Source organism: Acomys russatus, chromosome 3 (assembly GCF_903995435.1).
Source record: "Acomys russatus chromosome 3, mAcoRus1.1, whole genome shotgun sequence".
NCBI classification, from domain to species: Eukaryota; Metazoa; Chordata; class Mammalia; order Rodentia; family Muridae; genus Acomys; species Acomys russatus.
In genome coordinates this window covers 15704703-15721689 of record NC_067139.1, presented here as the reverse complement: position 1 = coordinate 15721689, position 16987 = coordinate 15704703, and positions in this window count along the sequence as shown.

Genomic DNA, 16987 nt, shown 5'->3' with positions numbered 1-16987 from the left:
AAATAATAACAAAGAGTGGAAATGCAGGACTAGGGATGGGGCTCTAGAAAGGATGAAATGGAGTGAGGAGACAGTGAGAAAGTGGGAAATGGAATAGTGAGTGTGCGGTGGAAGGCTTGGCTAAAATGAAGGCTGTGTGGAAAAACTAAATAGAAACCTATGATCTTCCAAACCAAGAAAAAATAATTAACCTATGTGGATAATAGAACACAGGTGACATGATATGAGGTCGGGGAGAATATTCAGGTTAAACATTTAAGTAAAGGCGGGAGGATTGGGGAGAGAAGAAAAGAGAGGGTGAGTTAATGGAACTAAGGATATATGAAGAAAGTTTATGCAAATTCACCAGTTGTAAGCTATTTAAGTATATACAGAAAAGAGTTTTAACTAAAGCATCTTGCATTGGGTGGACAATGTCCCTTCCAGAAGACATGGGTTATTAAAAGAAAATATCAGTGCAAGGCATAGAAAACCTCCCTACCAGTTATTGGTGAGTAATATAGCAAAGGCACTCAAAAGACCACACGCAATTGCCATTGTCCTTCTTTACCCACAGTAATTACATGTTAAGACCCTAGCTCACTTTGGACGAAAGACAAAGAAATCAATATCAAACTGACCAGAAAACCCTCTCCTTGTGGGCCAGCTTATATAGTACCAGAGAGTGCTATACAGGCTGCTGAGGAAGAAAAACATCAAAGGTCTCTTACCCAGAGCTGAATGCTACAGGCTGTAACACTGACTTGTCAGAAAAGATGTGCCTTCTGTTGTAATAGTGGTATAGCAGTTATGGAAGTAACCAACCATCTTCTGATTGCATGTAAAGCCTCCACCACAGGAGGAGGGATTTCAAAGCCAGTACTATAAACCTGGCCTGAAGCCCACGGATAAAGAAGTCATCGACCCTAGGGAGGAATATATTGTTTCTAAATGGGCATGCTGTTAACTTGTCTTCTAAATATTTCTGTTTATATTCCGTAGACCTAGACTGTTCTCAACTTTGGTCAGAGAAGCTTCTTTTCGTAGTTGGTAGTGGCTAATGCCCAGACTCATAAATGGTCACAGTACCAAGTAAAAGTAACTGTGAATGCTCAGCTATATAAATGGATCATGTTTATCAATCTCTCCTTGCCAAGACTTAGGGACCATCACAGAAGATGGGGTGGAAAGAACATAAGAACTGATAGACTGGGAAGAGAGGCATAAAATGCTGTCTTCTGGATGTGACACAGCTGTTACATACAACTCATTGCCCAAGATTAAGCCACCCAAAATCACAGCATAGTTAGGGAGTTCCCTAAGGTCTCACCCCAAATGGAGGAACTATTTGGCAGCTGATGGCTGCTAAGGAAGGCAAAGACACACTCCTTTGGAGATGTGGCCGCTGATAGATTGTCCATGTTTTAGTGGAAAGTCCCACACTCATGTGCATACAGGCAGCATGATTAGAGTCAAGAGGTTATTAATAACAGTATCAAAAAAGAGGCCATTGAGGGAGAGAGAGGTTGCTCAGCATTTAAGAGCATTTGGCTTTGTTCCTAGGACTCACATGGTAGCTCACAGCCATCCACAACTCCAGTTCCAAGGGATCTGAGGCCCTCTTCTGATTCCTGAGGTACATATGGTACACATGCAAAATACTCATATACACAAAATAAAACTAAAAATTTAAAGACCTTATGTTTGGAGGGAAACAAGATAGAAATTTACCACAGGGAACTGGAAGGAGGAAGTTTCAAATGAATAGTTCCCATAAATTCTTTGCATAAATGGATAAAATTTCAAAGAATAATTTTGAAAAATGTTTTTTAAAGAATTTGACATTTCTCATGAGGCTGTAGATAGAAAAATCAAACATGATGCAAAAAATTAAAAGAGAAATAATTTTAAAAACTCTAAATATCAAATAAATTTGTCATAGAAAAAAATTAACTCTAAACACAGGGCAAATGTGCAACCAACTAAGGATTATAATTTTTAGGGGTTGAAAAGATGGCTCAGTGTTTGAAAGCACTTGCTGCTCTACAGGGCCACAGGTCAGTTTTCAGCACCTATGTCAGGTGGGTTACAACTGCTTATAACACCAGCTCCAAGAGATCTGATTCTCTCTTCTTGCCTGCACAGGCACCCATACACAGGTGGTGTACATTCACACAAACAATGTGGCGGTTTGGATAGGAATGGCTTGGGCAGGAGAGGTGATGGCTTGGTGATTAATAGCACTGGCTGCTCTCCCAAAGACCCAGGTTCAATTCCTAGCACCAACATAGCAGCTCACAACCATCTGTAACTCCAGTTCTAGAGAATCTGATACCCTCACATACATGGAGGAAAAACACCTATGCACATAGAAAATAAAATAAAATAAAAAAAAGAATGGCCCCCAAAGGCTTATATTTTGAATGCTTAGTTGCCAGGAAGTGGGATTGTTTGAAAGGATTTGAAGGATAGGGGGTGTGGCCCTGTTGGAGACATGTCACTGTGGAGGGTGAGCTTTGAGGTTTCAAAAGCCCATGCCAGGTCTACTTTCTCTCTGTCTGCCTACAAATCAGGATGTAGAACTCTCAGCTCGTTTCCCAGCACCATGTCTGCCTACATGCCGCCATGCTCCCTGCCCTGATGATAATGGACTAAAGCTCTGAACCTTTACGCAAAGCCTGAATTAAATGCTTTCTTTTAGAAGAATTGCCTTTATCATGTTGTCTTTTCACAGCAGTAGAGCAGTGGCTAAGACATACATAAATAAAATAAATACAAATGTTTTTAAGAATATAAATTTTAGTTAGTTAATTTGCCTTTTTTCCTCGTCTGTTGCCTTTTCTTCTTTATAAGATAAAAGTTCTAGATTGTTTTAACTTTATATATTGTTTTAACTTTATATACTTACATATCTTTTACCAAGTATTTCTCTCCTTGAAGACTATTTCCTGTCCACCCAGCATCATTTATGCCAGGTCCTGCCAATGAGATTTCTCAGCATCCTAGGATATAAACCCCATAGTTGACATCTGCCTATGTAAAGATGTCTGTCCAGTTGGGGGGGAACTGTTGACTGAAGTCCAAGAAGAAGATGTAGCTATGTAAGGTGTCTACAGGTTGACTAATTCGAAATTCCTTGATTGCACCCAGCTACAATGTCTCTGATGCCCAACTCCAGTTACCATGTGCTATCTGCAGCCCTCTTACTAGCCGCCTGACAGGTAGTCTTGTAAATCCCTTGGAGATGTACAAGCAGACGCTTATCTTTACCAACCTAAAAGCCAAAACTGTCAACAGATAGCATCAGTGACCTATACCAGAGAGCCTCCTCCTTTGCTGTATAACTCTCTCACTTAATAGTCCCATCATTATATTTTTAAAGTCACTTGATTCATAATTTTCTCTAATACCATAAAACCTCGTAAAATTATCACCGCATTGAAATATGGTTATTTGTGAGAAGCCAAATCTGTGTTTCGAGGCTGTGGCCAATCATAATGGCATCAGAATAAACTCTTTTCGTCCCTTTGAGCTGACATCTGTATTTTTGAATCAGCAAAGGGTTAAGGAAACTGACAGTGGCTGGTGATAAGAGGAGGCTTAGGAGAACCTTCCCCCAGAAGCTAATTAAAGTAAATCTTTCCATGAAGGGGAGTGGAGGTGTCAAATATTGCTAACAGCAAAGTACTGTAAGGTTTGAATGTGGCCTGTGGCTTGGCAGCATTGGCCTTTAGTGACCTTAATAACAAGGTTGAAGTAGAAAATAGACCTTCATAGGAATACAAGGTTCTGAACCTTTTACCTCATAACCTGTCACCCACCAACACCCAGAGGAGGAAGTGGAGGCTAAAAAGAGAAAAAAAGCAAGAAAAAAAGCAATATGAAGAAGTTGGGGTAGGTAAGCATGAGTGGACCAGGATGTGAGAAGATCCACTGTACATCTTATGGTCCACTGGAGACCAGCAGACATAAATTCAAATGAGACACATCCACCTGATTGAGTGTACTCCAGCTATTGTGAGCTCAAAGGTGCATGGTATGTTGGAGTTGCTCTAGCCAGATAACGCTGCTTGAAGAATGACAAGAGGAGCAGAAGAAACATGTGAGGGATGAAGTGTGGCAAGGCACAAATTTGGTGCCATTCACTGGCTACCCTTCAGTGTGTGGGGGCGAGGGAGTGAGGGGCATGTACTTTCAGCATTACTTTCCCTTTCCTGGGAGAAAAGCCCAGACAAAGGAAGGGTAAATGAACACCAGGCAGGCTGAGGCCTCACTTCCTTAACTTCATGATAAATCCACCTCTCATTTCTAGAGGAAATGGACAAAAGGCTTGCAGAGAGAAGAGAGACCATGGGCAGGGACATCTCTATGAGAAGCTGGAGATCTAGGACAAGGTAGGCTCCTGGGAGGATATGACTCCAGCTGAGTGACTCTAGCTGAGACTCCAAGTAGCAAGGGTCATGGAGACTGAAGAAAACTCTAATTAGACAGGACTCCTAGTGGAAAGAGGGGAACACCAACCCACCCACAAAAACCTTGACCCAAAATATACCCTGCCTACAAGATGAGCAAGGATAAAGATAGAGCAGAGATTGAGGGAAGGTCTAAGCAATGCCTGGCCCAACCTGAGACCTACCCCATGGGAGAGAGACAACCCCTGACACCATTAATAATACTCTGCTATGCTTGCAGATGGGAGCCTAACATCGCTGTCTTCTTAGAGGCTTCGGACCCAGCAGCAGATGTAACAGATGCTGAGACTCAAAGCCAAAGATTGGGCAGAGTGCAAGGAGTCTTGTGGAAGAGTGAGGATAATAATTGAAGGACCTGGAGGGGACAGGAGCTCTACAGGAGGACCAACAGAGCCAACTAACCTGGGCCCTGGGGGATTTACAGAGATTGAAACACCAACCAAGGACCATGCATGGACTTGACATGGGCCCCTTACACATACATAGCCAATGAGTAGCTTGGTCTTCATTTGGGTCTCCTAGAAAAAGAAGAGGGGGCTGTCTCTGACATGGACTCTGTTGCCTGATTTTTGATCACTCCCCCCCTGGTGAGGCTGCCTCATCATGCCACAGAGGAAGAAGATGCACTCAGTCCTGATGCAACTTGATGTGCTGGTGGGTATTGGTGGGGGCGGGTGTGCTCACTTTACCTGAGAAGTAGGGGAAAGGGGAAAGAAGAAAGGAGGTGGGACCAGAAGGAAAGGGGTGAGGAGTGAAGAAAGAAAGAAAGAAAGAAAGAAAGAAAGAAAGAAAGAAGAAAGAAAGAAAGAAAGAAAGAAGCAAAGAAAAAAGAAACTATATACCAAAATTAACTAGACCCAAAGACTATACAACTCAACGAAAATTTAGAGCAGCCATTCAGATGGAAGCTGTACAAGTTCACACTGAATTTTGTATTTTCACTATTGGATATGTTTTTATATACTTGCCTACCACCAAACCAAAAAAAAAAAAAAAAAAAAAAAAAAAAAAATCCATGATGGAGTTACAACTAGAAAATCAATTAGCTTTGTTTCCTTCTTCATAACTCATGTCTGTTACCTGCATGCATTTCCTAATATTTAGCATTTCTTGTTCTTTTTCTACATATTATGCTGTACTCAATTGTGCATTCCAGTCCTTTTCATTTTATTTTGAGACGAAGTCTACCTAGGGAGCTGAGGCTGGCATCAAACTTGTAATCCTCCTGTCTCAACCTCCCAAAGCTTAGGTCCCAAGCTGTTTTGTATTTTACTATGGTGTTAGGCACCTTTACATGCATGTGCACACGTTAGTTATTTTGTACCTTCTCAGAGAACATTCTATTCAAATCCTTTGCTAATTATCAAACTGCCTTGTCTCCCCCACCCACCCCCACCTTGGATTTAGACTTTCTTATGAGTTCCAAATACTAGACTCAAAACTGTCATTTACTTTTTAAAGACTATATCTCCTTATGTTTCCAGGCTGGTCTTGAACTCACAATCTTCCAGATTCAGCCTCCCACGTTCTGGGATTATAGACATGTACCAGCAATGCCATGGCCAGCTCTCACTTGCGTGATAATGTTCTTTGAAAGTCTGTTTTCTTTACATTTTAAGGAGTCCAGGTTATCTAGGTTTGGCTCAGTTTTCTATGCTTTAACTCTTGTAGGCACCGATTAACACCAATTTCCAGTAGTGTCTAAGAAGCTAGGCTGAACTACATGATGATTACTAGGCTCCGTTTGTAAAAGGCAGAGATGCAGTACAACACACACACACACACACACACACACACACACACACACACACACACACACGCACATGCACACATGCACAAATCTTCTGAAATGGCTGAAGTACGGATATGAAAATGAAAAATGCATACTGTCGTACAGGGAAAAAGTAGAATTTATCATGGAGACATGTTCCAGTTTGATTACTGATGTTTTATTAAGTTATGAGAATCATGAATAGTTCCTTCCAAAACCCAAGCAGAAACAGAAAAACCTTCAAAAGGGAAAATTCCTTTTAGGTTCACCTATACACTGGATGTCATTTGAATGGGTCTCCAAAAGTTCGAAGCTTGGTCCTCAGCACAGCCATTCAGGGAGGTGGGGGCTTTAGGCAGCTGAGAGCAAGCTAGTTAAGTCATAAGAACACTGCTTTCAGAAGAATCCAAAGACAGTTTGGCAAGTGAGTTGGCTCTCTGGGGAGCAGATTGTTACACAAAGTAAATCCAACCTCCTTTCTCCTGTCTAGCTTACTGGAGCCATCTATGATCCACCACACCCATCCCAACACACACACATACACACACATACACACACGCACATATACAAACCCTCCTGTGATCCCCTACACCCACCCTAACACACACACATACTCCTGTGATCCACCACACCCATCCCAACACACACACACACACACACACACACACACACACACACACACACACTCCTGTGACCCACCACACCCATCCCAACACACATACACACATGCTATTTTGCTATTACAATGGAAATTTGACAAATTAGGCTTGGGCTTTTCTAAGTGACAATGTGTAGAAATACAGAAGAAAGCGTATGACACTCTGTAAGGAAGAAAATTTGACTATACATTCACACACATATATGTACAATTTATATGTGTGTATGCGTATGTAGGTATATACACACAGTCAGTCACCTTGTCGGTGAAGTTTAAAAGTGACAATAAAATGAGGCATGGAGGCTTATGCCTATAGATTGAACACTCAGGGCCCTAAGGCAAGAGGATTGCTATGATAGGCCAGTCTGGCCTGCTTGGGAAGATATTTTGTTTTTCAAAACTAGGTGGAAGAAAGGGAGTCTGGGTGAGTTCCTTCCCTCATTCCTCCCATGTGGCTTCATGAGTGGAACAGGCATCTTCTCCTCCCAAGTCTCATCCAATCTCAGATTGGGACTGAACATTGTTCTGTGAGGTCCGAGTCCCACAGTGGGGAAACGCTGGGAATCGTGTTCAGAGACTCTGTCCCATGGCTTAGAATCAGCTCTTGAAGACCAGCCACATCAATTTCATTTCCTGTCTCTTGTGGCTGTGAGAACAAAAATACCTATTTCTTGAACAGCTGAGTTTCTCATGGAAAGTCTGTCAAGTGGCACTCTCCCCTACTTCAAAGACATTCTTCCGGTCAAGTTTAACACAAACTCAAACTCAAAGCTCAAACGCAGTGCTGCCGACCCTGGCTCCATCTCATTGACTTTCCCCATGGCTTTGATACCAGCTCCACTGGAGATGTGTCTATGGCTTGGATTAGGTCATACATGGTCTTCACTGTCCCCCTCCCCTGTGGCTTCTGTGTTTATCTCTATGGCTAGCTCTTTATCTTAGATTAGCCCCTGCAGGTTGGATTCTTTGAGTCTGCAGATCCTACACAGTTCTCACCAGTGACTTGTGCAGAACCCATAAGAGAGCAATGAAGGGAGGGCTGCCACTTTCCTCATCTTGGTATATGCATGGTGTATATAAGGTGTAATCTGAAGTTAATCTTTTCCATCTATTACAGTCACTTTCTGAATTGTCAGTGATTTTATAAGTTTAAAATAATAGAAATAAAAAAGATTCTCCAATAAATATTTTGTTTTCATGGTAGATTCTTAGAATATGGGACAATTATGCCCTTTCTTGGAAAGGCATAACTTCTATCTCATGTGGAGAGGCCTATCCAATGAGAGATCTCTCTTTCTGTTTCTCCATGTACAGCTAATTAAAATTCTGACTGGGTTTAGGATCAAAGAACCCAGATCCATTGCCTTCTCACATTCTTTCTTCCTCTTTCAATGTCTTCCAAGATCTATTTTAAACTGGAAGTGTCGTGTACTTTTCAGCAGACCTTTGACCTGTTCCCATTAAATCAAAAGGGGGAAGAAGGTCTCAGCCATCACCTAACAGCCAATCAGGGTATGTCAAAGGTTTGCATAAGTTTCTCTGCATCCATGCCACATCCTGGGAAACTGTGTGCTTCCTTGCCAGGCAGGCGAAACAGTTGCTTGGTAATTCAAATCCACTTTAGCGGGTAATTTGGGGATTAAACTATTCGGGGGTGAGATGACAAAAAGAATGACATTAGCAGAGAAGTGCGAGAGGTACAGTCCCTGAGAGGTTGCTCCAAGGTGTTCACAGTGAGCTGGAAAAGCACAGAAGAAAATGCAACACCAAGGATGTTTTCCACTTCTCACCCCAGTGCACTTGGCAGCTCCCATGATACTTTGACTTTCCAAATATTGGAAAGAAAAGCAGCCAAGGATTTCTGCAAGAATGAGAAGTGCCTGGAGCACTTCAATTTCCGGGTGGTTAAACAAAAAGAGGACACACACCAAGAAAAGCCACTCTAAATGAGTGCAGAGGAGCCTGACCAAAGAGAGAGGCATTTAACTGGAGGAGAGAAAAAAAAAAAAAACAGAAATGATTATCTCATTATTTGTATATGGAAGGGTTGCTATGAGGTAGGCTTGCACAGATTCCTTGCACTTCTCATGTCGATAAGGCCCATAGTTCCTCAAAATTTTAACTACAACTTGGGAGTGATATTAATCATGAAACACCTTCACCACATAGGAAAGGTTATTTCTGTTATTTCTTTCCAGTGCTGGGACTGAATCCAGGGCCTTAAACTACTTGGTGATTTTTCTGCCACTGAGCCACATCCCAGCCCCAGGTAAAGTTATTCTTAATATACACACAGGGGCAACTCATCAGGATGTGGTCACATCTCTTGACAAAACCATAGTAACTGAAAATAATCTGACCTACCAGCCATCCCAGATGCCCAGTTTGGTGGTAAGACAGGCAGAGATGTGCTCCCTTATGAGTGATAGGTCTACAAGGAGCCCTATTCATCATTGTGAGAGAGAATCAGAGTACGCGATCATATTGTTAGCCTGAGAAATTATCCAAATACCAAATTCTAGATTCTGATTCTGCAGAATACATATCACTTTTCCACCATGTTAAGCCAAGTCTTCAAGACCAGAGACTGCAGAACATGTGTCTACTCATTGGCTTAAATAAGCATTAGCATAGGCGTGTCCTAATTCCTCAGGACACCTTGGACCTAGAACCCTGGATATGGCTTCTTCATGGGCATCCATGGCCTCAGGCAGCCCTGCCTTCACTTCAGGCAGAGCTACCAACAGATACAAACACTGTCAACAACTATTCTAAAGTAACCCAGGGTTGGAAGGAAAAAGAAATCATCTGGCCTTCCCCAATGTGCTTAGGCACCAGATTCTTTGTCCCTTTACCTACTGTGCTATCACTGTCCTGTTCATGAGTTGTCACAATTCATTGTGTCTGCTAAAATTTTGATCAAGAGCAATGGTTCTTGATTTGCGGGTTGTGACCACTTTGGGGGCCCCATATCAGTCATCCTGCAAATCAGATTTATAACAACAGCAAAATTACAGTTACGAAATAGCAATAAAATAAATTTATGGTTATGGGTCATCACGGCTGTATGAAAGGGTTGCAGCATTAGGAAGGTTGAGAAACACTGGGCTAAAATGTCCTGAGAGGGCCAAGTGCCAAAATGCTTGTCCCGGTCTTAGCACTGATAGAAGATGGTTGAAACGATGAGAGGTAGGATCTAAGCTAGGGTTGGTGACACATGATTGCAATCCCGCCACTCCAAAGGCTAAATTAGAAGACTCACAAGTTCAAGGCCAAGCTGAGCTACATGGCAAGACTCCAAATACAAGTAACCAAAACAACATGGGAAGTAGAATAGGTTTGAGAAAACTGGAGACAAGCCCTTGAAGAGAACTGTAGCCTTATCATGTCTTTCTCTTCTTATTCATTGCTCTCCAATACTTCTGCTATTCTTCCGTGCACTTCTGTCTTTTTGGCATAGACCTGAAGCAATGGGTCCAGCAGATCACGCAAGCCAAGGCAGACTTTTCCTTTAATAAAACGGTTTGTCTTGGCCTAGAGAGATAGCTCAGCCTTTTAAGAGCATTGACTGCACTTCTAGAGGATCTAGGTTCAACTCCAGCACCCACATGCTGATCTCAGTACATAATGTCAGAGTGTTAGGTCCAGAGAAAAATGTGTCTCTAAGCCCAGAGAAATTTTGATTAACAGGTCAAGGGGGCATATACACATTTGTCCTGTGGATTTTGTGGGGAAAGTGCAAGTACAAAATATATTACTTTTCAAGCGATTGGGGCTTGTTCCTAGACTAGATGGTACTGGTTACACAGCTCAACCGCAACAGGAAATCTGCCTGGAGAATAAATAGCACCACACTATGCACCCCAAGTGGAAAGACGCGGTACAAAGGGAGATTTTGCAACAGAAAGGCTTTTCTTCAAAATATTTACCTCGTTTTAGAGGCAAATGTCTCCAAGTGTTTCTTCAATTGGGTTATTATTATTATTACTATTACTACTACTACTACTGCTACTATTATTATTATTATTATTATTATATTTGTTGTTATTTTTATTGATTTTCCATCATTCTCATCAGACCTAATCCTTCCAGTTTTGATACCATAAAGGAACATCAGCTATATCCGGGCCTCTCAGCCCAGCACCACTATGGATGCTGAAGTGTCTAAGCCGAGAAACACAAGCACAAAGGAGTTTGGTGATCTTGTCAATGTTTTTTTCTTTGTTTGTTTATTTTGTTTTGCTTTAATGCCTCAGATATTTACTGAGAACAGTTTTTCAGAGAAAGCAAAATGTAATAACTGCACACACCAAAAAAAAGCTTTCAAATCCCAGCCCAATGGGACAACAGTAAGGGCCAGGCTGATGATGCAAATGGCTTGCCATGCCTCCTGAGACCATGGTGATGTCCAGCTCTGAGCTGCTGCTGAGGCCATGGTGATGTCTAGACCCGAGCTGCTGCTGACGCCACGTCTGAAGCCAAATGTCCTACTGCATCCAGTCTGTGCTGGCTTCCTAGGCCTGTATTACCACCAAAGGCCATTAGGATGTCCCACCTGAAGACATGCTGATCTCCGTGGGCCCACTGTAGTCAGCAACTACTGTGTTCGTGGTCTGTGCTGTCTCCAGAATCCATGCGGAAGCCTGTGACCCATGCTTCCGCTGACTGTAAAAAGCAAAGACGCTATTTTTACAATGATGTTGATGATTGCACAGTTGAGAAAGAAGGACGTGGAAGGCTTCTGAGACAACCTCTACCTCCACCCTCCTCAAAAAGTAGTAGGCTTTAAAAGGAAGCCGTCAAAGATGACAACTAAAAAGTATGCTAAGGATGCTGGAGTGTAGCTCTCCACAATTGATGGCTCCTGGCAGGGGTACAGGAGGGGAAGGACTCAGTTCTATTTAAGGGGCAGAGCACTGAGAGTTTGACCATGCTCCAGTCAGTATATAAATCGGACTTGGGTTTTTTTTTTTCTGGTAAGATTTTCTTACTTTTAATTTTAATTTTTGTGCGGGGTCACCAGGGTAGAAAGTAGACATGGAAGAACTGGGAAACGAGTGTGATGGGGCGCATGATGTAAAATTGGCCCCTCAAAATGAATACAAATATTATGTTTTTTAAAAGTTGGAAAAGAATAATAATTTTTAAAAAGGGAGGGAAAGTTGGAAAGGATAGGTCCAGGGCTCAGAAGCATGTCGTAGCCTAAGGCAAGACTCTAAGCCTACTTCAAACCTAAGACTAACCAACCTTAGCCTAATGCCAATCTTAATCCTAACCTTACCTTTAATTTTAACCACAGTCCTACTCCTAACACTAACCCCAAACCCAAACCCACCCCTAGCCCAAATCATAACCACAGCCCTAGCCCCCTGCCATATGGCAACCACATCCCTAGCCTAGCCCTGTCCATGGTCATCTGTGTAACCTGCATGGCAGCTAGAGTTCAGCCTCTCATGGGCTGGCATGACCATGATGTGAACATTGAAGGCTTTTCATGTAATCCTTGAACTTGGACATAAATACATCCAAGGTTAGGAAGGCTCCCAATAGGCTATAAGAGCAAAACTGGGATTTGCTTATGATAGCACCCTCAAGCTAAGCTCTGAGGGGAGCCTTCATTTTCAAATTCAGAGTCACAAGACTCAAGACTCATGGAGAAATGTTCACAAATATTTGAAACCAAGGTGGTTTTGTGAAAGCAATGAAGGGCATCAGCCTGTGAGAACTTCATAATTTAAAAAGAAAAATCTCATTTAACTTGCTGCAAATAGACCCATTCAGCTCCCCTGTAAAGAGAGTTTATGGAGCATATGGAGGTTTCTAGCTTCTAGGGATATCACAAAGATGTCCTAATGATGGAGAATGCTCTGCACTTTCCCCTAGTTCCTGCCTCAAATGTATTATTTTCTCCTTTTAAAACATTTTCTTCAGAAAGTAAATGCGGATCAAGCCAAAACCTCAATCTTTATGGATTTTACTCAAGAACATATTGTAAGTAGACACTTGAAAATAAATGTTGAAGCACTTGTTCTCTTTTAATCCATATAAAGAATTTGAAATAAACTTGCCGAGACATTTATCAATTTCAATATGTGCAAAAATAAAAGTTCTTCAAACAAATGAAATCTCACGTTAAGCAGCAGATTATTTATACGACCAAACAAAACAGGCAGTGTATTTATTGTTCAGCATTCTGGCACTTTTCAGATGAAGTGCATTTGAATCCAAAGCAAAGATCCGATCCTATTTTTAATCTGAATCAAATTTGCAATGGAAGTCCTACAAAGCATCAAAAGATGCTTGATATGTGGGAAATTGTAAATCTAGTGTACATTTTTTTTTGTAAAGATTGAGCCCATTGCTTTTAAATTTACTTGCTTTGCCTTTAAAAAGCGCCTGTAAGTTGAAGAAAAACATATTAAGTATATTACTTGACAATTTAACTAATAAACTATTTGAAATAAGTTTATCCCCTGTTTCCAGACTTTTCAGACAGCGTGTATATTATTTTGGCTCAGATAGCTTTTTACATACTAAATGGTTACATATGGGTTGCAAGAGCTGAACACATGAAGATCCCGCCTCCATGGAGGGAAAAAATAGATAAGGGGGAGGAACAGAGTCTCTCTGACCCTTCACATTAAAAACAACAACCACAACAAACCTTAAACAGAAACTACAGGCAGACCTCATTTCTAGTAGGCTCAGCTATTGAAGTCCGGGAGTGCTCACCACTGGTCTGCTTTGTGCACTCATGGCCGGACCCAAGTCAGTTATTTGTTCATCTATTCCACATATACATACTGAGTACCTATCCTGCAAACGAGTGCCTGCCTACCCTGTTGCTGAGGGCCTGCCCTGCTCCTCAGGGCCTATCCTGCTGCCAGGGGCCTGCCCTAAGGCTGAGTAACTGCTCTGATGCTACTGAGTGCTTGTCTTAATGTCTACACTGTCTCTGGGTACCTGCCCTACCTTGCCAGTTTTCCAAGCCCTGGAGAAGGCTGTTCATTGTAGGGAAGGACTTAGCCCTTGATAAAGTGGAGCTGACCTTGTTATAGTAACTTCCCCTGCTTGGGCTGAATCCTGTAGGAAAGTGTGCCCACTGGGCAGAGGAGCACGGGTTCCTCTGCAGGGCACAGGCCCCCTCCTGGTCCTTTTGAGATACCTGTGGGCAGCTTCTGTCTTTAGCTGACCTGAGACTTTGTTTTCTGTTTAGGAGGCAGATAGATGATACTGTTTGTTTCCTCCAGCTGAGAAGTAAGCCCCCAGGACAGCCACCCCACTTTTCTTAAACTGTAAATTCAAATTAAGCAGTAAGCATTCCAACATTACCCAGATTCAATTTATATTGGAGTTTAATTTCTGATTGGCTATATTGTATAAATCTGGACTTTTTTTAAAACCTAATTAGACCGTAAATGGATTCTATATCAACTTATAAATTGCCAAATATCAGCTTATTCAATTTAATATGATTTCTTCTGTAATCCTACCAAAGCACTCCAGTTCAATTTTTTTTCTACACTATATATCTTTCTGTAGCCAGGCATTAAAATTACCATTTGAATATGAATACGAAAACCTTAGGTTGTACTAACTCAAGGTCACATCTCGTTTAAATTTCTTATGTATTTTCATGGGAATTTGTGTCAAGCATTTTCCCTTGGGTTCTGTTACATTTACCTCAGACCCTGGACCCCATTCCCTGTGCCACAATCATATGCTCACTTACTGTACCCTTCCATTTTCTCACAGAAACTCTTGTCTCCGTGATATTGGTTTGTAAATACCAAACTAAGTCTAAAAACAAACCCTAGTCTGAGGATTAAATAAAATCATGAAAATTCTCATCATAGCAAAAGACCACCAATCATGGTATCCCCTGTGTGACCCACACAGGCCCGAGTCCTTCCAGCTTCAAGTTTGAATAGTATAACCAGATTAATTGTCCTTAACCTCATCATAGAATGCAGATGTAGCATTGTGGACAAAGATTCAAAAGAACAATCTGTTGTTCCATCATATAAATAGACACTAGGGGCTCAGGCTATCTGCATGCCCAAACCCACATCAGTTGAGAGGGAAGAGGTGAGAGATGGAGGGAGAAAGAAGAGAGCTCCTCCTGTGAAAATCCAAAGGGCTAGAGAGTTAATGTGCCCTGGAGCAGTCTGTACCAAGTGATGGATGCAAATGGGATGACAACACCCACGTCCCTCAGCCTCAGACAAACAGATTCACCATACTGTCTCCAGCACAGTGGAAGCCAACATTAGCCACCCTTTTTCTCTTCCTGACTCACTTCTTTCAGTCTCTGTCCTGGTTCCTCGAATCAGCCTATTAGACTAGCTGTCCTCAAAGCCCTGACTTGGTGTCTGCTTCTTAGGGAAACTGAACTCAGGCTTCTGGGGGAAAAAAAAGCAGAACTAATAGGACAGAGGGACAAAGGGAATGAGTGGGGCAGGATTAACTGTAAGGAACTGACTCCTGTGATTATAGAAGCTGCAAAGGCCTCTCTGCTATCAACAGGCTGGATGCCCAGGAGAGCCAAAGTGTTGTTATGGTCAAAGTCAGAAGGCTTACACACCAGAAGAGCTAAAGGAAAGAGTTCTAGAGTGGAAAGGCCCAAGATCGAGCCACCTCTGGGTCTCAACAATGACTGCACAGAGAGTAAACAGTTCCTTTCTTTAGTTTTTCACCCTCCCAGGCTCTCTAAGAAGTGGCTAATGCCCACCCACCTTGTGGGAGAAAGTCTTCTGGACCCCCTGCTACCAATTTGAATGTTAATCTCATCCACAAACACCCTCAGAGGAATATCTGTAGAAGAATTGTCCATATGGCTGAGTCCCTATGGTCTAGTGAAGTGGACACTGAAACCAGCCATCACTATGCTCAAACATCAATGTCTGTCCTCCCCACAACCATGGCATCCTAAACCACATGGATGCCTCCATCTCATGAGGCACATCTTGGTACCTGGTACTGAGTAGGCATTTAGGAAAGGTTGGCGAGCTGTTAGAACTGTGTCTGGTTTTTGCCTTCTGTTCTACAGTCAGTGTAGTAATTTATTTCCACACTCAAATTGCTGAGAGCCTTGTAAGGTGCATTCCAGGCAGGTACCAGCTTTGTCAAGGGCTACCTATGGTCATGCAGTGCAAAAGAGGTTTCCCATCAGGCCATTAAAGCGGCAGAAGAGTTGGCTTAAATACTTTGTCAGCTTTGTGCTAAGCTTTGTTTACTTTTCTATTAAATGAACTTGCTAATTTGCTGCTATAACATTCACAGGGAACATGAAGATCCCCAGCTCGCTGTTCTCTCAAATGTTTACCAGTCTCCACTGTACCATTTGTGGCTTCGTTTCAGCTCTATGCTGCATTTAAAGCAGCCATGATAGCCCGGAATCCGGGTCTCATCCCCGGCCTTCTCTCCTTGCCTGTGTGCCTTGGTTCTACATCCCCCATCCGGAGAGAGCAGCTTATAAAAGAGATAAATGTTTCCATGGGGCAGCGAGGTAGGAGCTGCATGCTGTTTGGATTTGCACTGTATCATTTTTGTTGTCTCCTCGGGTCATTTATAAAATTTATAAAATTTTGCAGTTGTGTGTGGGCGTGTAGGTAGAAGATTTCCAAGCATCTTGAATTCTATAAAATCCAGGGGAAACTTTGCCAAATCTATTCCCTTCTTGCTCTTTAAACTCATATACCTTTAAAAGGATATTCAATACTTTTGTTTTTGCCTCGGTTACTCATGGCCCATTAAAGTGTTGTCTTTTAAAAGCTATTTGCCATTCAAGGAGTCTCAGGAGTCCATTTACAAACCTTCTTAAATCTTTTTTTTTTCCTCTGAAACAGGAAGTTTCTTTTGCCAAGGGTAAACACAACTCTGAGCCGAGACATCAGACAGGCTCTGAGGACAGCCAGGGCACTGTGGCGACCTCAGCAGGGAAAGCTTGTGTGAGACAACGCAAGTCTAAGAGCACAAGCTTACATGCCCAACCAGGAACTGGACTTCCTTCTGCGTCTGAGACTACAGGTGACTAGAGTGTTCTCAAAATCTGAAGTATGGTCATATTCAGAACAGCTATCACAGCTATCTGTGCGCCCCAGCATT